The sequence below is a fragment of the Monodon monoceros genome, unplaced genomic scaffold, assembly GCF_005190385.1.
Source record: "Monodon monoceros isolate NGI ecotype Baffin Bay Population unplaced genomic scaffold, NGI_Narwhal_1 Super_Scaffold_6, whole genome shotgun sequence".
Lineage (NCBI taxonomy): Eukaryota > Metazoa > Chordata > Mammalia > Artiodactyla > Monodontidae > Monodon > Monodon monoceros.
In genome coordinates, this window is record NW_021703783.1 from 96011070 (window position 1) to 96034353 (window position 23284).

At 56.2% G+C, this 23284-nt stretch overlaps 1 protein-coding gene across 2 annotated transcripts in view; it reads left to right on the top strand.

The window, feature by feature from the left end:
- Positions 1 to 4391: 4391 nt before the first annotated feature.
- PRR5 (proline rich 5) overlaps positions 4392 to 23284 on the top strand; it is a 50741-nt gene continuing 31848 nt past the window's right edge. The window contains exon 1 of one of the 2 annotated variants that reach the window (XM_029204722.1): positions 4392 to 4452. The gene's annotated coding sequence lies outside the window, so the exon portion shown is untranslated. Of the gene's footprint in view, positions 4453 to 21058; positions 21182 to 23284 lie in introns of those variants that run through there. The other variant, XM_029204723.1, reaches the window with a different exon arrangement.

Below are 23284 nucleotides of genomic sequence, written 5' to 3' on the forward strand. Positions count from 1 at the left end.
CAGTTACTCCTGTTTTCAAGGCTGCTCGGCCACGCCAGCTCCTTAGTGAACAGGCGTCTACCTAGGGGACAGGAGGATCCACGTGCTCCCGCAATGCCATCAAACGCAAGACCCAACACAAAAGGTCAAGTCTGAGAAGCTAAAATGCAAGGTGAGGGCTTCCCTGGTGGCGCAGTGGTTGAGAGTCCGCCTGCCGATGCAGGGGACACGGGTCCGTGCCCTGGTCCGGGAAGATCCCACATGCCACGGAGCGGCTGGGCCCGTGAGCCATGGCCGCTGAGCCTGTGCGTCCGGAGCCTGTGCTCTGCAACGGGAGAGGCCACAACAGTGAGGGGCCCGCGTACTGAAAAAAAAAAAAAAAAAATTCCTTTTGCCATGAAAGGTAATATCCACAGGCTCTGGGGCTTAGGACGTGAACGTCTCTGGGGAGCCATTACAAGCCTGGCACACAGGGTGACCTGAGGCAAGTCACTGCACATTGCTGGCCTCCGTCTCCCTGTGGGCAGTCACTGGGTAGATGTCTCCAAGGGTCTTCCCCATGGAGCAGAGGCTCAGCAAGCCCTTGGAATCTTTGGGCTATTACCCCATCCCACAAGGGCACCAGAGCCCCTCTTGGCCAAGTGGGGTGTAGGAGATCCCAGAAGGGACCCCAGATCCACAGGGGCAGTGTTAGAAATAGGCAGACTCACCCATCAGAGAACTGAGCTTTGCCCAGGGCTTTAGATTTGCAAAGCGCTTTTCTTACATGCCGGGCAACGAGCAAAAGCTCACTAAATAATGTTCAGTGACTCAACCAATGAATAAATAAATAAAAGAACAAACTTGTGAAATTGGCAGGTATGACCATCCCCACTGTACGGACAAGGAGCCTGAGGCTCAGAATGGATGGGTCACTCGACAAGGGACTCAGCCTCGGTCTGCTAGCTGCAGAGCCTGTGCCCTTCCGTGCTGGGACAGTCCTGGCACACAGTGGGGCTGGCCTCCACAAGGGCGCAGGGAAGGAAATAGGAAGTTGGCTGCCACTGCGGGGCTGGGGCCTCACCTGAACCTCCCACGGTTTCCCACAGTCTCTCGTGACCCGCAGAGCAGCTCGGAGGTGACACATGTGCGTGCTGGGGTTTCCTGCCAGGCCCGGGGACACACTCAGTTCTCACCCGGTTGCTTGGAGGAGGTGGATGGGGCTCTGGGGTTCAGTTGCCTCTGCATCACCTTCATCCCCTTCACGTTTACCCCACAGTCCTGGGCCCCTCAGAGGAGAAGAGCTCAAAATCCCCCAAAAGCCAGATGTAGACTTTGAACCAGGGGTCTTGGGTTGGGACACTGGCTCTGTTGTTCCTCACTGTGTGGTCCTGGACATTTTTTTAAGACTTTATGTTTTTGGAAGAGTTTTAGGTTTCCAGCAAAATTAAGAGGGAGGTGCAGAAATTTCCCGTATACACCCTCCCCCCCCCGCAATGCACAGCCCCCACCCCACTAACAATATCAGACGGCTCCTCGTGGCACATTTGCTACAACTGGTGAACCTACGCTGACACGCAGTTGACACTAGGGTTCACTCTTGGTGTTGGACATTCTGTGGGTTTGGATTGATGTATAACGACACGTATCTACTATTACAACATCACAGAGAAGTTTCACGACCCTAAAAATCCCCCGTCTCCACCTATTCATCCCTCCCTCCCCCCACCCCAACCCTTGGCAACCTCTGATCTTACTGACCCCATAGTTTTGCCTTTTCCAAAATGCCATAGAGTTGGAATCATACAATGTGTAGCCTTTTCAGACTGGCTTCTCTCACTTAGTAACCTGCATTTACTTTCCTCTGTCTTGAGGGCTTAATAGCTTACTTCTCTTTAGCACTGAATAATATTCCATTGTACGGCTATACCACAGTTTTTCCACTCACTTACTGACGGACACCTTTGCTGCTTCCAACTTTTGGCAAATATGAATAAAAGCTGCTATAAACATTTGTATGCAGGATTTGCATGGAAATAAGTTTCAACTCCCTTGGGTAAATACCAAGGAGAGTGATTGCTGGATCGTACATATGGTAAGAGTATGTTTAGTTTTGTAAGAAACTGCTAAGCTGTCTTCCAAAGTGGCGGCATCATTCTGCATTCCCGCCTGCCGTGAAGGAGAGTTCCTGTTGCTCCACATCCTCGCCAGCATTTGGTGATGTCAGTGTTCTGGATTTCGGCCATTCTAACAGGTGTATAATAGTATCGCATTGTTGTTTTAACTTGCATTTCCCCAATAACATTAGATGCAAGGTATCTTTTCATATGCTTCTTTGCCATTTGTATATCTTCTTTGGTGAGGTGTCTATTAAGATCCCTGGCTGGGCATGTTTTATAACCTCTCCATGCCTCAGTTTCCAATTCTGTAAAGTGTCAAAAATCATATCTATCTGTTTCAGTCACGTTCCCAGCAGAAGACAGAATTTACCCCAGGTGGTCCAAATAAGGCACGTGACCAAAGGGACTGCTTACAGAGGTGCGGGCAGGTTCAGGAGCACCCAGAGACTGGCAATGGCGGGAAGATGCTACCACCCCTGGGGCTGGAGGAACTAGCAGAGGAGATGATGCTTCCAGCAGAAGCTGGTGGGAGCTAGAGTCACAGAGGGCCTCCCGGCAGAAGCTGTGGTCATAGAGAGGTGAAGCTGCATCCAACCTCTGTCCCTGGACACCGAATTAAATCTCAGAGACAGAGTTTTGGGTGAAGTAGAAAAGAACAGCTTTATTGCTTTGCCAGGCAAAGGGGGTCACAGCGGGCTAAGGCCCTCAAAACTGTGTGTCCCACCTTGGAGAGGGTAGGGAGAAGTTTTATAGTAATGGTTCAAAGAGGGTGCGATCCGCCTGTGGACATTCTTCTGGTTGGTTGGTGGTGAGGTAAGCAGGAGTCAGCATCATCGACCTTCAGGTTCCAACTGGTCTGGGGTCTCCGTGCTTGTGGGCAGCACACCTTGGTCAATTGTTCACTTTTCCCACCTGGAAGGGGTTTCAGTATCCGCAAAACAGCTCAAAGGTATTGTATGTATATGTTGATGGGGACCCAGGACCTTGCCCCAAGGCTGCCCTATTGTTTTTCTTGACCGTTTGTTTCTCCCTTGTCTCCCATCCCTTCCCTTTGGCTCCCCGTCGGGAAATGGAACCAGAGTCTCCTGCATGACAGGTGGGAGCCCTCTTTGAACCATTACTATAAAACTTCTCACTACCCTCTCCAAGGTGGGACACACAGTTTTGAGGGCAGGAGCCCGCTTGGCCCCCTTTGCCTGGCAAAGCAATAAAGCTGTTCTTTTCTACTTCACCCAAAACTCTGAGATTTAATTCGGTGTCGGGGGGCAGAGGCTGGATTCGGCTTCAGGGGCACCGACAGTGTCGGTGTACAGCACAAGGCAGTGGGAGGAAATGCCCCATCCTCTCTCCCTCTGATCTCCAGCTGTTGCCCCCACTGGCCAGACCCAACCAGGCACCAGTGGGGGATGCAGCCCACCAGGGTCGGCACAGAGCCAGCAGCGGATGGATCTGGGGGGCAGGGGATGCCACAAGTGAAAAGTGACCAGCGCTGCTCACGATGGGGCCATTCATCCACGTGTTCTTTCAACAGACAAACACTGTCTTAACCACTGGGGACCCTCTGGGGGAAGAAAAGCGACAAATCACCCCCCCTCAGGGAATTTACATCCTACTATGGGTGTGGGGCATGGGGTGTGGGCTATTTCCACCAGCGCAGAACTTCTCAAACTTCACAGGAGCTTGGGAATCACCAGGAGGGCTTGTTAAAACCTAGATTCCCAGGCCCCATCCCCAGTTTCTGTAGGTCTGGGGAGGCCCGAAAATTTCCATCCTACCAAGTTCCAGGGTGCTGCCCATGGAGCAGTCGCGCCACCCTTTGACAACCATGGCCCTGGGATATTTAGATGCTGGAAGCGTTTGTTTGTCCCATCCCTGACCCCTCGGCCTCCCTCAAGACCACAAGCCCCAGGGCAGGGACTGAATCTGAGTGTCTGATTTTTCCTCCGGGCTACCGGCGACCCCCACAGGATGGGGCTTGGGGAAGGGGCGCTCCGTGGGCGTTAGAGGGCCGCGGAGGAATGCTTACTGGCCGGAGAGCCGATCTGGGCCGCCAGGGTGGCCGGGGACACCCCCTTCCCCGGCGGGCACCGCCCACAGCCTGCGCAGTACACCCGGGTGGGGGGATCCCGGGAGGGCGCCCCCGGCCCCCGGCTCCCAGCTCGGGCGGGCCCCGGTGGGTGGGCGTACCCGCGACCCAGGTGGCTACCTGCCGCGCGTCTCCAGCAGCCCAGGAGTCCGGTGGCTCCGGCCGCGTCGGGCGCCCTACGCGGGCCCGGGGGGCGGGGCGGGGCGGGGCCTCCGCGGCCCCCTCCCCCGGGCCCGGGCTCCGGCTCTGCGCGGTGGCAGCGGCGGCGGAGGTGGCGCGGGGACCAAGGTGAGTGGCGGGGACGGGTCCCGGAGGCCCCGTCGGAGGAGGGGTCCGGGTGGGCAGGGGGCGGCACGCGCGCCCCTCGGAGGGCGGGAGCCCGGGCGGCGCCGGCGGAGTGGCGTGTGTGCGCGCGCGCGTGTCCCCGCCGAGTGCGGGGACATGGGTTGGGCGGGGGTCGGGCCTTCCCCTTGGTTGGGGGTCCAGCCCCTCCCACCCCCGTCTCCTGGGACCTCCGGAGCGCATCCTCTCTCTCAGTCCCTCTCTCGCCCACGCCCCGCCCCCCCCCTTCTCTTCTCTGTCTCTGAGTTTCTCTCTGTCTCCGTGGGTGGGTCTCTGCGTGTCCGTCCGGCCGCTCGTCCAGCTGCCTTGTTTCCTGATCTTCCCCTCCCCCGACACTGCCCCTCCCCATCGCAGCTCCCCCCTGTCTTTCCACTGCCCCCCCCTTAGTAGAGCAAACAAAGATGGTCAGAAGGGAGACACCTCCTTTCTGAGCCCTGTCCTGGCTCGGCGTGCGGCCCCACCCCTCTGGCCTCTGGCCTGGGCCGCCCGCCACCTTCCTGCAGGGAGCTGGCCCTGCAGAGCTGTGCGGGTGCGTTTGGGGCAGCAGGCACAGCTGAGGGCAGAGGCAGAGCCTGTAGAGGTTCGTGCCCTCAACCTGGTGAGCCCCCTCCCGTCCCTTGAGAGGTGGCACACGGGGCAGGTCTGCCCGGTCCGGGGTGTGGGCCTCTGGCAAAACCTCATCATGCAGAGAGCCCGTTCACATGAGCAGCGCCTGACGCTTTCTAAGGTTTTCTCCGATGGAGCCAAGGTAGGGGAGAACTTGCTGCGCTGGGGGAGGGTCCCTGGCCCGAAGGTCACAGGGTGTGGTCTCAGCCCTGCTCGGCCAGGCCGCTTCCTGAGGGCGAGCTCCGTTTCCCCATCCGTGGCTCAGGGCAGCCCTGAGAGCTGTGTACAGCTGCTGTGAGAACCCAGCGTGTCCAGGTGATCAGCGATGCTCTTGGCTAGAGCGTGGCTGTGCCTGAGTTCCCAGGGATCCCAAAGGCCGGTCCCTGGACTGCATCTGGAGGGGGAGGGCGAGCTCTCTGTGGCCTCTCAGACCTGCTGCACCAGGCCCAACCCAAAACCCTCCCTAGAGGAGTAAGCTGGGGGCTCTGGGAGAAGAGCCGGGGACCACCAGACTGTCCTCTTTAATGACAGGGCTTGATATAACACGGATTCCTGGACTCCTATCCTGACCGCTGATGGGGCACCAGGAATGTACATTTTACCACTCCTCCCCCCTCTTCTGGTGCACATTCAGGTGTGAGTGCTGCTGGCTGGTGGCCTTGGGTGATCGGACAAGGTCATATTGGCTCCCTCTGGCTGGCAGGCAGTGGAGCGGACCCAAGAGGAGCCCATCCTGGGGGCATGGCCTTGCTGTGTCCCTGGGCAAGCCAGTTGCCCTCTCTGAGCCCACGTCCCCGTCAGTCAGAGGAGATTAGGGCCTCCCTAGGGTCTTTCCTGCCAAACGGTCTGGGATTCTGAGCCATTTGTTTAAATGGTGGTAAGGGGCGGGCGAGGGCTAGAGAATCAAGCTGACCTGGGTTAGCACCTGGGTCAGCATCCACCGCCGGCCGGCTGTGTGGCCCTGGGCAAGTCACTGCTTCTCTGGGCCTCAGTTTCCTTATCTGAAAACTGGGAACCTTAAAATTACGAACTCCTTGTGGGTAGTCAGGATCCAAAGAGGCACAACGCCCGACGTATCACAAGCTCACCGCAAACTGGCGGTGGGGGTGGGTACCCGTTTTGAGAGTGGCTGGCACTCCGTGTGTCTCGACTGTTTTAACTCTGGTGATGGGGACAGTCGCATGAACTTAATTCTCATCAGCAGGGCAAGGGGTCTGTGCGGAAACATTTGTTAGCTGATGCATTTTTTGTTTCTAATGGGTGGCTTAAAAGGCCTGAGGATGGGCACGTGGAATTGCCTCGCAGCCTCAGGCGGCATTTTTATGGCATCCGGCTGTGCGCCGGTGCCAGCTCTCTTGCTCATGGCAGGCACTGGGAGACAACACCCTTGTCCCCCGGCGACTCCCGGCAGATTCTGGAGAGGCTGGGATGGGAGAAGGAAGGCGAAAGCCCCCGGGCCCTCGCCAGTTTCCCCAAATTGTGGACATTCATGGACGTGAACAAAATCATCTTCTGGGACATCTGTAAGGAGAGCAGAGCTCTCGTGACACCCAGAGAGGAACAGGAAAAGTCATTCATTCATTCGCTCACTCACTCGTTCGCCTGGAGGATGGCAAGCGTCCCCAGGGAGGCAGAGGGACCCATGCAGAAAGGGGGAGGCCACAGAAGCAACCTGGATGGGGAGCTGTTGGGTCAGACGTGCCGTCAGTGGTCCTCCAGGTCAAAAGCGGAGTCGGGACGTCCTGCTGCGGGACTCACCCCATAGCCCAGGGTGGCCCTCAGGGGTACGGATGCTGAGGAGGACCAGAGTTAGGGTCGGGAGGTATGAATTAGGACCATGGGCTGTGATGAAGACATGGGAGAGTGAGACAAGGAGGTGACTTCCTGGTGACAGTATAACCTTCTTTTTTTTTCTTTTAACCACATCCCTCTTTTATGTCTCAAAATCGAACCTCAGTGGGGGAGCACCTAGAGGCACAGGGACTTTGAAACTCTGTGTGAGCAGAGTTCTAGTGACTCAGGAATCCAGATGTCTCAGGGCAGCAGCCCGGGTGCCGCTGCATAGAGGACTTGGCTCTAACCTCAGACCCTGGACTCTGGGTGGCCTGGAAGGGGAGCCAGCAGGGGCCAGGGAGGGGCCGCAAAGGCTGGAGACCCCAGAGTCAGGTCCACCTGCTGAGCCTCAGTGCTCTCATTTGTATAGAGTGGATTGGAAAACACACTTAGGTGATTAAGACCTGGGTTCTGGAGCCAGGCTATTAGGGTTCGAATTTCAGCCCCACCTCTCACCAGCTATGTGATGTTGGCAAGTCACCAAACGTCTGTGTGCACCTTGGTTTCTTCATCTATGACGTGGTGATTATCGTAGCACCTACCACATAGGGTGCTTGTGAGGACCACATGGCTTCATGGGAGGTTTCCAGAAGGACAGTGCCCTGTGTTGGTGTGGTAGAGTGGTCGTGCAGTGACGTGTGGTCTTGCAGTGACAGTGGCTTGCGGTCAGGCTGACCTGGCACCGGCCCTGGAGTTCTTATCAGTATTAGTGTTAATGTTGTTGTTGGAAACTCACTTGTGGGGTCACGTGATGACTGGGTGAAGCCATGTACGGGGCCCCTCGGTGCACAAGGAAGCCCTCAGGTGATGCTGGCGCCCATCTGTACCCTCTAGGGAGAGCAGAGAGGACGGAGGTGACATTTGCTACTGCATTACCACGTTCTACACCCAGGCGCAAGTGGGGAGGGGCCAGGCCCAGCTCCTTTCTGAAAAGATTTTCAGGAAAATCTATGTAGTTCATTGCAGCGGGGAGTATTGCTCTCCTCGGCTCTGACTCCAAAGCCTGGGTTTACCTCTGGAAGGAAGCAGGGGACAGCCATTCCCTGAGCACCTACTGTGTGCCAGGCCCTGTGTGAAGTCTTCCCCACGCACCGTCCCACTTACTCCTCCCAGCAGCCCAGAAGGTGATCATGGCCATGCCCAGTTAACAGATGGGCAAACTGAGGCCTGGAGAGGCCAAGGGCTGCCCAGAGACACAGGGCAGCAAGGAGCAGGGTTGGGGCTCAAACACCAGGGTCTCTGGCGTGAGGTGTGCGTGCCCACTTTCCACAATGCTACATGCCTTAAGGTGAGGGAATGTCACCAAGATGCCTCACTGTCAGGAGCTGCCACCGTGGGCTCCTCTGACCCCAGCAGAAGTCCTGCTCACTTTCTGGAAGGTTCTTAAGGTTTTGCTTTCTGTGCCATCAGCTGGGCTGGCTAAAGGCCTTCTTTGTGTTGCCAAAGCAGTTTCTCCAGCAAAAACAATCAGCTTGGAGTCACTTACATCCCTTTGAGTCTGAGGGGGGTTACCCTCTGTGCTTCAGTTTTCAAATCTGTGAAATAGGAATTTTTATTTCTGTTCCACTTAGCTCCCACAAGTGGGTAGGTAAAGCTGTGAAATTATAATAGTCCTGGAAAGGCACCTGGAAGGCATCTTACATATTTGCTCTCAGTTAACCCTCTGAGGCCTTATGAGGTCATTGTATGACCCCATTGTACAGATGAGGAGGGCAAGGCACAGAGAGGTCAGTATCTTGTCCAGTGTCACACAGCTGGTAAGACTTTGGGTCTCATTAAGATGGACTGAAAGACAGCCATTGAGGCCACATCTTGGTGGAGAGACATGACGCTCCTTGCTTGGTTATTCCCATGACAGGGAGCTCACTACCTCGTGAGCCCCTGTGACTGTTAGTCTAGGACTTGAGTAGGTGGTGGTGGTGGTGATCCCTGGTACAGTTGACTTAACGTGGGAGAACATCCTGAGCCTGGCTTTGGCTGTGCTGGGTTTGAGCTGCTGACAGGCCCAGTCATGGAGAGGTGGGGAGGGTGGCCCCAAGTTCTTTGTTACTTACAATGGTGTCCATCTCATTCCTCCCACTGACTAAATCTGAGGCTGAGAGGAGAAAACTCTCAGCAAGGGAGGGCAAACACTAGGTGCTCAATAAATCCTTGTAGTGGACCAATCCTACTTTTTTTTTTTTAATTTATTTATTTTATTTATTTTTATTTTTGGCTGCGTTGTATCTTCCTTGCTGCACGTAGGCTTTCTAATCATAAAAACAACATAGCCACGTTGTACAAAGTCTGGAAAATAGGCTCCGATTTTACCCGTAACCTCAGCCTCTGAACATTATCATCTTGTGTATCATTTCCAGTCTTTCTTGAATCAGTACACCTTGACGTAGAACTGTTTTCACAGGATGTCATCGCACCACACACAGTTCCGTGTCCTCTTCCTTTTCACTTGCTGTAATACTGCTAGCATTTCCCCTGTTCCGTCAGTAGTCCTGAAGAGCAGTGACGAGTTTTTACTGGCTGCACCGTATGCCGTGCATCTTCATCATTTGACTTGGACCATCCCCCTCTCAGTGGAGCCCCCACGTGGACAAGGATGTGAAAAGCAGGTGTTGACCCCGAGGGCACGCCCCAGAGGTCCAGCAGGACAGCTGGTCAGCCCCCCCCCAGCTGTGTGACCTCAGGCAGGGTCCTGCCCCTCTCTGAGTCTCAGGTTCCTGCCGTGCTGTGAAATGAGGGTGGGAACCTCATATCACAGGGCTGCTGGGAGGAGTAGACAAGGGGATGTGATGTCAATTATCTGGCAGTAGCGGGGGCTTGAAATGTGGTAGCTGTTATTATTATTATTACTATTATTATTATTATTTAGGTCCTATCTCCACAGTTAAATTGTGGAGCCCTGCAAGCAGGAGCCGGGCTCTATACATTCCTGTGTCCCACCCCTAGACATGCCCTATGATATTTATTGATTTGATTCCAAATGTTCAGGTCCCTCCAAAAAGAATGAGTCCGTGTGGGCAAGGAGCTGGGAGATCCTTTGTTTATACAGTCTCATCTGGTCCACCATGAGTGGGGACCACCAGCCCCATTTTAGAAACAGGCTCAGAGAGTGTGATGGGCCTGCCCAAGGTCACACAGTGGGAAGAAAAAAGCCAGGAATACTTCCTGGAGGAGGTGGCAGTGCTCTGGGCCAACAGGAAGGGGTGTCTGACCAGGCCAAGGTGCAGAGTGCTGGTGTTCTGGGGGCAGTGCAGAGGAGCCTGGGAGCTGTCCAGGGCAGAGTGGAGCCCAGCACCCACACAGTGCAAGGCAGATTGTGGCTGAGGCTCAGGGGCATTTGCTGGGCTGAGCTGACCTGAAGTGACAGCAGGGCAGGAATGAGCTAGCTATCTGAGCTCCTGACCCCACCGGCACCCCACCCAGCCACTTCCTTCTGTCCAGGCAGGAAGGGGTGCTCTGTGGGATCAGAGGCTGCAGGCACCTTCCTGGGGCCTGCCTGCTCTGTGAGCAGTGATAAAATATTTATCAGAGATGCCGGCAGCCGGGCTTCCCTGCACAGCGTACAGCTGGGGGCACCTCCCACCCCAGACCTGCAGCCTTGACGAGTCCCGCTGAGTCACGCGCGAGCCCGAGCCCTCCTCAGCCCCTCTGCCCTTTGGCCACGTGGATGCCTCATAACATGTAAGCCATTCGGCTGCACACAGGGCCAGGACATCCACCTTGGTTAGTGCTGAGGGTTTCAGAGCTCATTCGGCGGCCAAGGTCATAGGCAGAGGAGGCCAGAGGGACGGGATCTCCCCCGCACACACCCCTGCGGGGTCCCAGCTCCTTAGTCCTCACTGCACCCACCCAGCAGGGTAGGTCCTCAGCACCTCCGTTTGGTGACGGAGACACCGAGGCTCAGGGCAGGGGTGCGACGGGTGCAATCTCACGCTGTTAGTGGCCGAGCGGACATTTGGTCCTCAGCTGTCTGACCCCTCCGCCGAGGTGCTGGACTCTGTTCTAGTCCGGGGTCAGGGGCTGGGGGTCCTGCCCGCCCCGAAGTGACACAGCTGTGAATTCAGGTTTGTGCGTTTGATTTTCAGAGTGACAGCAACAACAAAACACAGTAGCAGATGGCTCCTTCCTGCTGCCGGAGGTGTGGGTGGAAGGACAGGGCTTTCGGATTCTTTCGTTCACTCATTCATAAAATACATTCTGGGTGCACTGGCCAGGGCCAGCGTTCCAGGCCCTGGGGACCAATGGGGGACACTTAGGCCGTGGTTGGGGGCGCCCTCGGAGCCAGAGAGGGCTGGCTTCTGTGCCCGAGCCCACTTACTGCTTGCTTCCGTGCTCTGTGATCTCTGGTGGGTTGGTCTCCAGTTTGTGAATGGGGGGGTAGAATCGATCACACCTGTGCCCTTGTTCTCCGTCACATCTTCACGTTGGCCTGACGGACATCGATTGGCCTTTGGGACAGGTCTGGTTTCCAGAGAGATCCCGGCAGGCCTTGAGGTTGGCTCTCCCAGGAAATAACCCGGAACCACTGCCCCAGGAGCCTTGCAGGTCTGATGGTTGAAGGTGGAAGTTTTTGCCAAGCTTGGTTCTGAAGGGAACTGGCCTCTGGAGCCGCACTCGCTGCCCACAGCTGTGAGAGGGAGCCCTGTGGGTGGCCCGGGTCATCTCCCCGCTCAATGCCTGCAGGTCATCTCATATTCCTGCTTGCTGTCCGCCTTTCCCTCCTCTGGACCCTCCTCCTGCCATTCCTCTATCTGGAATTCTTTTCTTCCCTTCTTCACTGGGGGCTTTTGTTGGTTCTTCAAGCCCCCGCTGGAAGATACCCTCCTCTTCCAGGAAGCCCTCCTGGCTGCCCTGCGTCCACCCCAGGCAGGGTGGGTAGGCGCCTCTCCCGTGCCCTTTACCCTGGAATCTTTGCTCATATCTTTGATCCAGCACTGGATCAGCTCCCCGGTCTCCCCTCCAGCCTGGGGCTCCAAGGGCGGAATTCTGCTCTATTCATCTCTGGGTCCCAGGGCTCAGCTCGGGGTTGGCACAGAGTGGAGCCCCAAGGATGTCTGAGGAACGAGAGAGAATGTCGGACATGAGGGCGGGGCTGGGGTTTTAGGAACGTGTGGTAAGGGGCAGCCGCAAACCTGTAAGGTATGCTCCACGTGTGAACTCCCTGTGTTTCTGTGAGGGACCCCTGTTTTCTTGGTCTTCACAGACGATGGACGTTCAGCTAGACAGCGGGAAATAAGGGCTTCTGGGGCTGAGACTCTTGTGGGGCAGGGGGTGCTGAGTCCTGGGGGTCGGGAGGGCTGGGCCCCTCCTTTTGGAACTGCATGACCCCAAGCGACTCAGCCCCTCTGTCAGGCCTCACTCCCATTCTGCAAACCCAGCATTAATTTGTGGAAGAGAAGCGGACAGGCGGCAGGCGTGCGTTCCTGGGGTGCTCACGGGGATGTCCGACAAACACTCACAACCGGCACAGAAAAAGGGCTGGAGGGAAAAATGCACCAAGATGGTAGCAAGAACTTTCTCTGGTGGTTTGTTTCCTCTTCCAACTTTTTTGTGTTTTTCCAATTTTCTCAAGTTCATTCAGTGACTTTGCATGGGTGTTGAGAGCCTTGCGCTGAACCCTATGAGGCAACAGAGCCCGTGCTGCTGGAACGCTCAGTCTGATAGAGAGGTAGCCCCTCTCCAACAGACTGACCCTACATGGTCTGATGGACCCATGGTGTGATGGAGCTGTCATGGTGGGAAGCCCGGAGGAGGCCCCTGGCCCAGCCTGCAGGCTTGTGAAGTTGGGACCTTGCTGGGGAGTGGGGGAGGGCGGGGGGTGTGCAGGGGGTGGGTTGCTAGGGAGGCCGGTGTGCTGGGACTGGGGAGTGGTCTTTGGCTGGAGACCTGGATGACGGTGAGGTGAGGATGGTGAGAGACCCTGCAAGGAGAGGGTCTGGACCAGATCCTGAGGGATGGGGGGAGGGGTGCTTCTGTTAGAATCACAATGGCTGCATCCCCTGAGGGTCCACCCACCAGCCTTTGGGGGGTGGGGGGAGGCACTGTGCACTAAGGAGCCCAGGCGACCCTTACCCCTATAGGGACCCTATGGGACTGGCACTGCTGTGTCCCCACTTTACAGAATGGGGAAACTGAGGCCAAGTACAGTGAGTGACCAAGCTGCACTTCAGATCCAGGTGTGTTTGTCCCCAGAGCCCAACCGGGACCATCTGGCCTCTCCTGCAGCCCTTGCTTGTCGCTGAGCCTTGGGGCCTCTGTTTTGTCATCCGTAGAGTGGGGATTAGAACCTGACATCTTAGACCAAATGAGCACCCTTCCTATAACTGTCAGGTCCACCCCTTGAATATTTGCTGAGTTCATGATTTCTGTCATCTATGGTTAGAGCATTGCCCAGGGTGGCAGGTTAGGGGGACGAGACACAAGCGCAGGAGGCACCTTGGGGACAGGGCTCTGAGGAGAACCCACAGAAATGGGAAATGAGTTTGATTTCACAAGACCAACCGGAAAGAACTTCAAGCAGCCAAAAGGAGGTCAACGTGGACAGTCCCAGGACCAGACGCGGGGGAGTGTGGGCCGCGGGCCCCGGGGGTGGCAGAAACAAAGCAGGCCGGTGGCAAGGGAGCCAGTTCAGAATGCTCTGGGCCGGGCCAGCTGAGGACTCAGAGGCAGGTGGGGAACACAGCTGCCCACCGAGCCACAGAGGGGGCAGCCCCCGTGCAGGTAAGGTGTCCTCTGCTTTACCTGAAGCTGCAAAGAACCAGCCAACGAAGGGAAAAGGCCTCCGTGCTGATGGTCAAGGTCACCGGCCATCACCTTGGTCTATGGGCTGCAGGCCTTGGTGCTGGGCAAGGTGTAGGGGGGATGTCGCTGAGCTCAGATGGGTTTCCTCCCTGCATGTATGCTAATACAGCGGGCTCTGACGGGTGCTGTAGGCAGTAGGTGGGCGAGAGAGGGGAGGAGGGGGGAGGGGGAGGGAGAAGCCCGCCCAGGCCCCAGCCAGGGCCCACCATTCTCTTCCCTTTGCTTCACCAGCAGAGGGTGAGGGGCCCCTGCTCTCTGTGGCTTTCAGCTGGGTGGGCAAGGTGGGCAGAGAAGGCAGTGTGCGGTGGCCCCCCAGGGGCCTGGACGTGTGCCCAGTGTGGGCCTCTGTCCCCCGCTGGAAAAATGAGGACAGCCCCCTCCCTCCCCCACATTCTAGCTTGCTCCCAGAGCAGTTATGAGGCCAGACAGACACTGAGGCTGCCACAGGGTAGAAGATTTGGCCAAGGTCAGGTTCAAATCCAGCGCTTAGCTCAGGGCCTGGTACATATTAGATTCGCATGAAATACTTCCTGGAGAGAAAGTGCACATGGCCTTTGGCAAATTGTGTGGCCCTCTGAGTCCCTGTGTCCTCAGGGAAGGGGGCTGCCGAGGCCCACCCCACCCAGGAATGTTGTGCAGACAGGCCTGGTGCGGAGGGGAGTACTAAGCTGCTAGCCAGCTTAGGACCACAGGAGCCAGCTAAGGAAAGAGGCAGGAGCATGTCCTTAATAGTGAGGGATCTCACTCTCTGAGCTTCCTGGGGGAAAGTGCCACACTGCAGCAGGTGGCCTGGGCAGTACTGTCCTCCAAATGCACGGGTATGTGTGGTCGGGTGGGGCTTGTGGAGAAGGCTTAGGTGGGTGACGTCACCCTGAGCAGGGTTTTGCAGGATGAATAGGAGTTGGCCAAGCAGCCCAGGCTTAGGGAAAGGTTATCCCAGACAGTGGGACAAGGGCGAGCATGTGGACGTGAACTAGGCCTGGCCTCCAAGGACTGCACCTTCCACCAAGAAGCTGACTTCTGCTTTCATTTGTTTGGGAGGCTTCAGGAAGGCTATTGGCTCCCTTTTGTCTCCCTTCAGACAACCCATGAGCTGGTGGCCTCCCTGTAAGGGGCTGGGAGCTTGTGACTGACTGCTTACCCTCTGTCTCATCCCTGCGGCAAAGCCCAGGAGACCCCGCTCCTGTCACCTGCCCCCGAGTCTGGGGAAATCCCGTGGGCCCGGCCAGTGCAGGAGGCACCATGCAGCTTTACAGTGGAGCTGGCGGCCTCAGCTCCCAGGCAGACTTCTCACCTCGGTCCCCCCACCGCATCTGCCACCCACACCAGGAACCACAGAGAAAGAGCCCAGGCCTCCATGACTCAAAAACAGAAACTGCTGAGCCCTGAGCCGCTTGGGGGTCAGGCCGGGGGCTGGGCAGGGCCGCCGTCCCACGCCCAGCACCCCAGAGGGGGGCTCCAGGGAGAATAGGTGCCAGGACGCTGTGTCCCCATGCCAGCTCCTGGCCCTGGCCCTGTCAGGCCATTGATCTGCCCTGGCCCTGTCACTTGGGTGACTTATGGGCCCGCGGGGAGTCCCTTCCCTGAGCCCATCCAGCCACGCCCCAGGACCCCTGAAGGCGCAGTTTCAATACACTCACACAAAGAAAGCAAAGTCACAAGAGTCACTACTTACAGATCCCAGAAATGGGGCTGGGGGAGCATAATGAGGGGAGGAAGGGGGAAGGGCAGCCAGTCCCAGGTCACCAGCAAGAAGGACACAGAGAGCAGGGCGGCAGCCTCCGTGACTTAGAAGGCGCCTGGGGTGGAGGCCACTGGCTTTTCTCAGCCTCAACTCTAAGTGCCCCCGGGGAAAGCAGAGCCCCTGGGAAAGCAAAGCGGGAACTCCGGGCGGAACCCTAAGCTCAGGCCCTTCCTTATCTAACTGTCCCATCTCTGGGCGTGAACCGGGTGGCCACACTGCAAAATCCCTGGGCGGCAACTCGGACTCATCACGGGGTCTTCCTGAAACCTTTCCCCCCAAACCCCCTCCTGCACCCCGAGGTGGCATCGTGGCACCCACTGTCCTCCCAGCCTTTGGGGCCCCGGGCTGCATCTCCTGCCTCTGTGATGCCCTCCCCTTCGGCCTGAGAGAGACCTGGCCCATCTGAGCACCAGCCATGGCCCATCCCCAGATGCCCCCCACCCAGATGCCCCGGGCAGGTCTGGGGCGTGCAGCTGCAGGGGGCTGAGGAGTGCTGAGGAGAGAAGGGGAGGCCAGAGGGCCACCTCCTGCCTTTGCCCTGACTGTCCCCTCCAGAGCCCAGAGTCTCTCCCGGGGACCGCTGAGTGCAGGGCCTGTCCTCTATTGATGGCTCAGCCCGTGTCCTCATCGATGCCGCGGTCCGTCCAATTCCTGCCACCAGGTCTGCAGCCCGCCCCGGCCCTGCTGGGCGAGGCCATCCTTCCAGGCTTGTTTGAAATGTCACTGCCTCTGGAGGCACTTTGGAGCTCCCCAGGGCAGTTGGTGTCCTCGGGGTTCTCGTAACCCTCCACCCATTGCCTCCTCTGTTCCTGGCCTCCTGCGACTCCAGGGAAGAGGAAACGTGGCCTCCTCTGGGGACAGGTTCCGGCCTGCAGTAGGTGCTCACAATCACTAATGACTTGATGGGGGCAGAGGGGGTCCCCCAGAGTGACAGCGTGTAGTGTGGGCCCTCCAGGTCAGAGCTGGGCTCGATCTCAGCACTTCCACTTACCTGCCGTGCAACAGGGTAGGTCAGTTCCCTCAGAACCTCAGTTTCCTCCTGAGAAAAATGTGGGTGGAAATTCTGACCTGGCTGCCCCAGGGGGGAGGGAGTGGGGGGCCCAGCACCCAGTAGGACCTCAGTATTTGCTCTTTTCGCCACACATTAGGACAGTCCTGCTCTGTGTGTGACCCTGAATGTCCCACCCCTGCTCCCGGCCTCCGTCTTTCTGTCTCTAAAATGGACAGCTGAGCTACATGAACTCCGGGGGCCTTTGGACCTGGCCTCCTGTGGGAGAGAGTGGGGTGCAGAGGGCCTGGGAAGCAGCGTCAGACACAGGTCATCCCCTTCTCTTACTTCCCCCTGCGTTTATTGTATTGACCGGCCTTTCTTGTAGGAAAGGAGGGCCAGGTGGGTTTTGTTAAATGCTGTTTCTTAGCTGCTTGTGTCAGTTACCAAACTTAAACCACATTCACGGCCAAGGAAGTGTAGGAACTGCAGACTCAGGTGTGTGAGGAGGGGAGAGTAACAGAGGGCTGGAGGGTCTGAGACTCCAGGGTCCTGGGTCCCTTCCCTCCAGACACCTCTAGGAGTGGAATCCTCCCAGTCTCCTATTCCCCCCACCCCCCGTCCACCCCTGCCCCCAGCCCCTCCTGAGACAGCAGAGCCTAATTGCTGCTGCTACCCTGCTATGCAGGCTGCCAGGGGAAATGCCCTGTCTGAGGCTCCACTGCTCTGATCTCACCCTCCAGGTGCCGCGGGAACATCACCGCCCCTCCTGCAGCTTCATTAGCCCTGTCTGCAGAAGCGGGAATGGCGATACCCGTGTGAGAGGGTATTGGGACCGTATTATCGTATGGTACACCCTTCAGGCCTGTGCTTGGCTATTAGAAAATGCTTATAATGTAATAACTATGGTTGTGTTATTGCTATAATCATTATCAAGATGTTCCTGGATTTTAAAAAACAAAAACAGAACATGCTAGGAGATCTAGTACATGTGTGAGATATGGACTGATTTTTTTTACTCTGAGCTTCCTGGCAACAAAAGCAAAGAGGGAAAGTGGATCACTCACTAGATTCATAATGCCCTTAAGATGAAAACACAACCTTTCCTGGGAATGAAATCCAAGGGATGATCCTCCTAGGTGCCCTCCTAAAGGGCTCCCTGTGTGACGTGGTGAACAACACCCCGGCTTGATCCAGGGACCTAGTATCTGGAGCAGGACCCTCAGGCTTTCCTAACTGCAGGGAAGATGGAGAGGGGCATCCTCAGGCGGTCTGCAAGGGGGACCCAGTGAGGCCCATAACCTTGAGATGACTGAAGCTTCATGTGTTCTCTTCAAAATCCATGAGGATTTCACCTCAGTCTATAATTAAGGCATCTGTATTAACTCTAAAAATAACGTTTTCCCTCCTCTACTCAAAATCTTTGGGTACCACAGACATTCCCTACAGATGGGCCATGCTCATTCCTTGGCTTTGCCGTAAGGTGGGGTCCCAGCCCTTTTAGAGAAGCCCATGAAAGCCACACTCCTCTCCCCAACAAAAGGCACACTCACATTTGGGAGTTATGCAGACAATTTCAGGGTTTCACAGATCCTGAAAAACTCCCGGGCCTCCAGGACCCTGGCTTGACAGGCTCTGATCTGGGGTGACAGGGGTAAGTGCATATCTTCTGAACCAAGCTCATGAGAATTTTTTCTCCCAGGTGGGCTTCTGTTAGACATGGAGCAGCAGAAAGCTCCAGTTGATCTTGAGGCTGTCTACTCTGTACAGAGCCAGATGTTTTTACTGTGGCCCAAACAGGAGTAGACCTGGTGCCTGACAGCCTCCTGGACACGCCAGGCACTTGAGTCAGCGAGGACTTTTACACTGACTGCAGAACACCAGGGAAGGGCAGGGGTCAACGCTGAGACTGCGTACGACGCTCCCTTGTCCTGGGTCCCACCCCCTTTTTTTTTCTTTTTTTTTTCCCGGTACGCGGGCCTCTCGCTGCTGTGGCCCCTCCCACTGCGGAGCACAGGCTCCGGACGCACAGGCTCAGCGGCCGTGGCTCACGGGCCCAGCCGCCCCGCGGCATGTGGGATCTTCCCGGACCGGGGCACGAACCCGTGTCCCCTGCATCGGCAGGCGGACCCTCAACCACTGCGCCACCAGGGAAGCCCCCCATCCCCTTTTACACCTGGGTGGGTGCCCAGTAAGCTGGTACCTGGCTTTTATAACATCTTGTTATATTCATGCTTTCTTTTCTCTTTGATTATGTTAAGCAAATTCATTTTACAGTCTCTTTCCAATAGTTTCGTGGCTGAAGTTTTAGGAATTTCATCCTGACATTTGTAGCGTTTGCTCTCCTTTCCCGCATAGCGGCTGTTTCTCCGTGTGTCGCATAATTTGAGATCATGAGTTTATTTCCAGCCAGGCTTTATCTGTGGAAACCCCAGGAGGCCTGGCTTGTGCGCTTACCCCTCCAGAGCATCTCTGTGGTCGCTCTGCTTGGCGGCCTAGGGCTGTCACAGCCTGGGGCCACGTCTATGTTAATCAGTTTAGGCGCTCTCCACCCTAACCCAGCAGCCTGTGAAGGTAGGCTCTTGGCTACAGATTATCAGGAGCCCTGCATGCTTTTTCCTACCTCGAGTTCAGGTGGTCAGAGACAAGTTTTCTTGTCATCTCTGTCAATGGGGAGATCTTTCTCCCGGCTACCCATTTATTAGGGGTGCAGCCCCTCGAGACCCCTGGCTTTCTCTGAAGAGCTCAGTTGCATCTCCCATCGTCCTGCTTGCTGGTGTCTTATCTCCCGACTGCTGGGTTTAACCTCTCTGTCTCAATATCCCTCTCCCTACCCTACAAGGCACCTTCATTTAACGTCTGGGTTTTTAGTTCACAGTATTTTCCTGTGACTTAAATGTTATGCTAATTAGAGTACAGCTAGTAGAGTGTAATAGTTAAGAATACAGACTCTGGAGCTGGACTGCCTGGGCTTGAATCCCAGCTCCACCAGCATGAGATGTGCTCAGTTTCTTCATCTGTGAAATGGGAATAGCAGTAGTTGGGGTTGCTGCAAGCGCTAGAGGGCGTTGACGGAAAACAGTAAAACACCTGTTATTTTACCAGCAAAAATGGGGTTATTCGGGAACGGCAAAGAATTGCAATTCAGGATGCACAACCTATGGTGAACCACAGGCGAGTCCAGGGTACCATTCTTTTATAAGAGAGAAAGGGAGCTGGGAGGGGCTGTTATAAACAAAGAGTCCATTGGAGGAAACCGGGAGTTTGAAGTGTAATGGCTTTTCATTGGCTGGGCTGTTGCCAGGCGAGGAGAAATTCTTCCTTCCTCCTGCTGGCAAGTAAAGTAGTAACCTTCTTCCTGTTGGAGATGCAAAGGTATGTCTCTTCCTGTTGGGTCTGTGGTTGACCAGAAGTGATGGGGTGTGAGAGCTCCCCCTTCTGGCCTCCCAAATCCATTTTAAATGAGGTTTCTGTTTATTAATTTTCACAAGGGCTTGATACATTAAGACACTTGAGAACATCGCTCCTTATTGAATTATTGCATATTGCAAGCATTATACTGGCCTTCAGTAAAATTAATATTAAATATGATATAAGTATACTGATAAGATTATCTTAATGATAATCCTAATATTATTCTGGCCCCTGGTGATCATCCTCATTTTCTTACTAGCTCAGTTATGCATTGAGATGCGTGTAATTTTTTTATCCAGCATTTCTAGGTGCTATGTAGGAAAGAGCTTTCAGGTTGTGTAGTTCTCTAAATTGACCTTTCAGTGGTTAATGGAAAATAATGATCATACTCTCCAGGTATTACTACTTCTGACCAAGCACTTTCAGAGCCTGTAGATACCTGTCTCTAATTCTCCTAGTAAGTTGCAGGCCACCTTTGGAGTCCGGTGGAATCCAGCTCAGCCGCATACCTGCCAGCTCTGTGACACATCTGTGACACATCTTGCGGTCTGTGCAAATCTTCCATCCTTTATCCGACTGACACCCCCAGGGCCAGATGTGACTTTGGAATTCCTACTGTTTTTGAATGATAATACAGTCTGTTGCTGCCCTGTAGAAGGGATCAGGGAGGCATCCTGGGGAAAGTTTTGCACAGGATCTCCACTAAGTAGGGTAGACAGAGACTCTAAATAACTTCACTTCTGGTCAGGTCAGGTTTTGTGGCCGAATGAGCCCTGAAAAATCTGAGTTTTCAGAGCTCTTTGCAATTCTGAATCACAGATGGAGTCTTGCAGTCGGGGCGGGGGATTGGACTTGACTCTCACTCCAACAAGGAGAAGTGGGGATTTATAGCCAAGGAGCAGGGCAGGGGTCAGTGGATGGGAAAGCAGGAAGAGGAAACATCTGGGGAAGGAGGATTCTTGCTGACCCATTTAGCCGAATCCTTGCTCAAGGCCAGCCAGGGTGGTGAGACGGCGGGGGGGGGGGGGGGGGGGGGGGGGGGGGGGGGGCAGGACGAGGGGGGTCTGACAGTGGCGGGTGGAGGATTTTCACTAAACTGACAGGATTCTCCCTCACAGTGGATCCTACAAGGACAGAGAGGGAAGCCCACAGTCAGGCCTCGTCCAGCAGAGGCTCCAAGGAGACTGGTAACAGTTAGGTCAAGAAGAAAGTTTTTGTCCGTGTCCGCTGGGCGTTTGCCCCTCACCTCAGCTTGCAGAAGCCTCGGCCTCCGAGAGCATCTGATGGAGAAGGTAGGCCCGTCCCGAGATCCTAACGCAAGACAGGGAGGACGGCCCGGGGGTTGTCGGCTGAGCTGGGTTGAGGGGAGAAAGGTCTGCATCACTGGGGTGGGGACCCAGGGCCCAGGGGAAGCCAGAGGACTGGGAGTGGAGAGCGGGAGGCCAGCTGGTGGTAATGGCTAAGGCTGCTGAGGACCTACTGTGTGCTAGGCCCATCCTGAGCATTGGACGTCTCTGAATACATTTACAGCCTTGAGATCTCCCAGGGAGGAAGGCGTTATTCTGACTCTCATCTTACAGATGAGGAAACTGAGGCACAATTCAACAGAAGTACTCAGCCCCAGGTGGTCAGCTGTCAACTAGTGAAGCCACGTTCCAGCCCAGGCCATCTGGCTCCAGAGCCCATGCCCCGAATCACAATTCTTTACTGCCTTTTACCATCAATATAATCCCTGAAAAAGAAACTAGTTGGAGGGAAGGGAGGAAGGGCACCCAGGCAGAGGGCAGAGGCTGGGTAAAGGCCCGGAGGTGGGAAGCAGGCAGAAGGGCTGTAGGACAGTGGTTGCTTTGTCTCCTCGGGGGCTGGGGGTGGCAGGACGGGGCCTAGAGGGGCTTCGTGGGAGACGCAGCAGAGATGGGAGGATGAGTGCCGCGCCCAGACTGTGGAGGTCTCGGACACCTTGCCGGAAACGTGGAGTTCATCCTGCAGGCTAGGGGCCTCGGCTGAAGCCGCTGAGCAGACGGACAGGTCACACCTGGGGGGCAGAGTGAGTGTGCCAGCAGCAGGGTGGAGTCCCGTAGGCTGTGAGGCCAGGAGGCCGTGTCTGGGGCAGGGGAGGTGGTGAAGTCTGGAGCCTTCGAGGCCCAGAGGTGGGCAGGCTCCAGGGACAGGGACGGGGCCTACGCTAGCTGGCCCTGCAGGGGCTGGGGGACAGCAAGGGGGTGCTACCCGCCCAGGCTTCGGGCGGGGATGGTCCCAGTCTCCTCCAGGAGCAGGCCTGGGTTCAGTCCACGGCCCACCATGGAAGAAGCCGGGGACTGGAATAGGGACCCCTGCATCTATGCTGGCCCTGCCTCTCTCAGCCTGTGTGACCTGGTAGGTGACACAGGATCTGTGGCCTCAGCGTCCATCTGCAGTGGAGGAAGAGGCAACCCAGCTGGCAGGGTTACCGTGGGGACCGTGGGCCAGGCTGGCCGGGGTGAGCCCTCAGTAAGGGGTACCTCTCACCCCTAGGAGGAGACGCTCCCCCGCCAAAACCTTACAGCAAATCTCCACAACCGTTTCTCCTGCATTAAATGCATCCCTTCGTGGACTGTGAACTTCGTCCTTGGAGAAGCGGGAGGATGGGGAGAGGAGCGCCGTCCTGGGGGGATGCCCCTCCCCTGGGAGCGAAGCCTTAGACTTGGCAGAGCCCAGCTGACCCCGCATCACCTCCCCTCTGGGCTCTTTGGGCTTTGTTTACAAAGTCAAGAACATAGCCACCACCACCACCACCCCCACTGGAGCTAGTCATTCCTGCCTCACAGGGCTGTTTGGAAGAATACGTGAAAAGGCGCTTCCAAAGCTCCCACGGCCACCAACCTGGTCCACGATCTCAGGCTCCTTCTCCTGGGGCTTTTCATTATCAGTGTGAGTTCTGATGTCCTGAGCGGTACTTGTTCTTTCCAAGGATTCTTCTAAGAAAAGGCTGCTGGCCAGGAAAGTGCCTGGGGAGGATATAAAGCTGGACATCAAGCCCAGTCCGCCCAGCTCTGCCCTGTGTGCCCTCAGTCCACCTATCTGCACAGTGGGGACGGTGGCAGGGCCGCCTTGCAGGGCAGCTGCATTTATCCAGGTCAGGAAAGGCAGATGCGGACCCGGCTCTGTTATCGTTCAGGGGCCACACCACGATGCCTTCGCCAGAAGTAACCTGTCACCACCCGTCTCCCGGAGTTTGTGTGCTCCTGTTAAAGAAATCGGGAGTAGGGGGATGAGGGTGCCTCCAGTTTGCTGAGCTTTGGGGCCTGACCTTTCCACGTTTGGATGTGGGAGTTTTCTGGACATGGAGGTCAAAGCCAGAGTCTGGGGGAGTGCAGGCCCTGTCTGGGGAAAGGCAGTATACTGGTGTCTTAGGG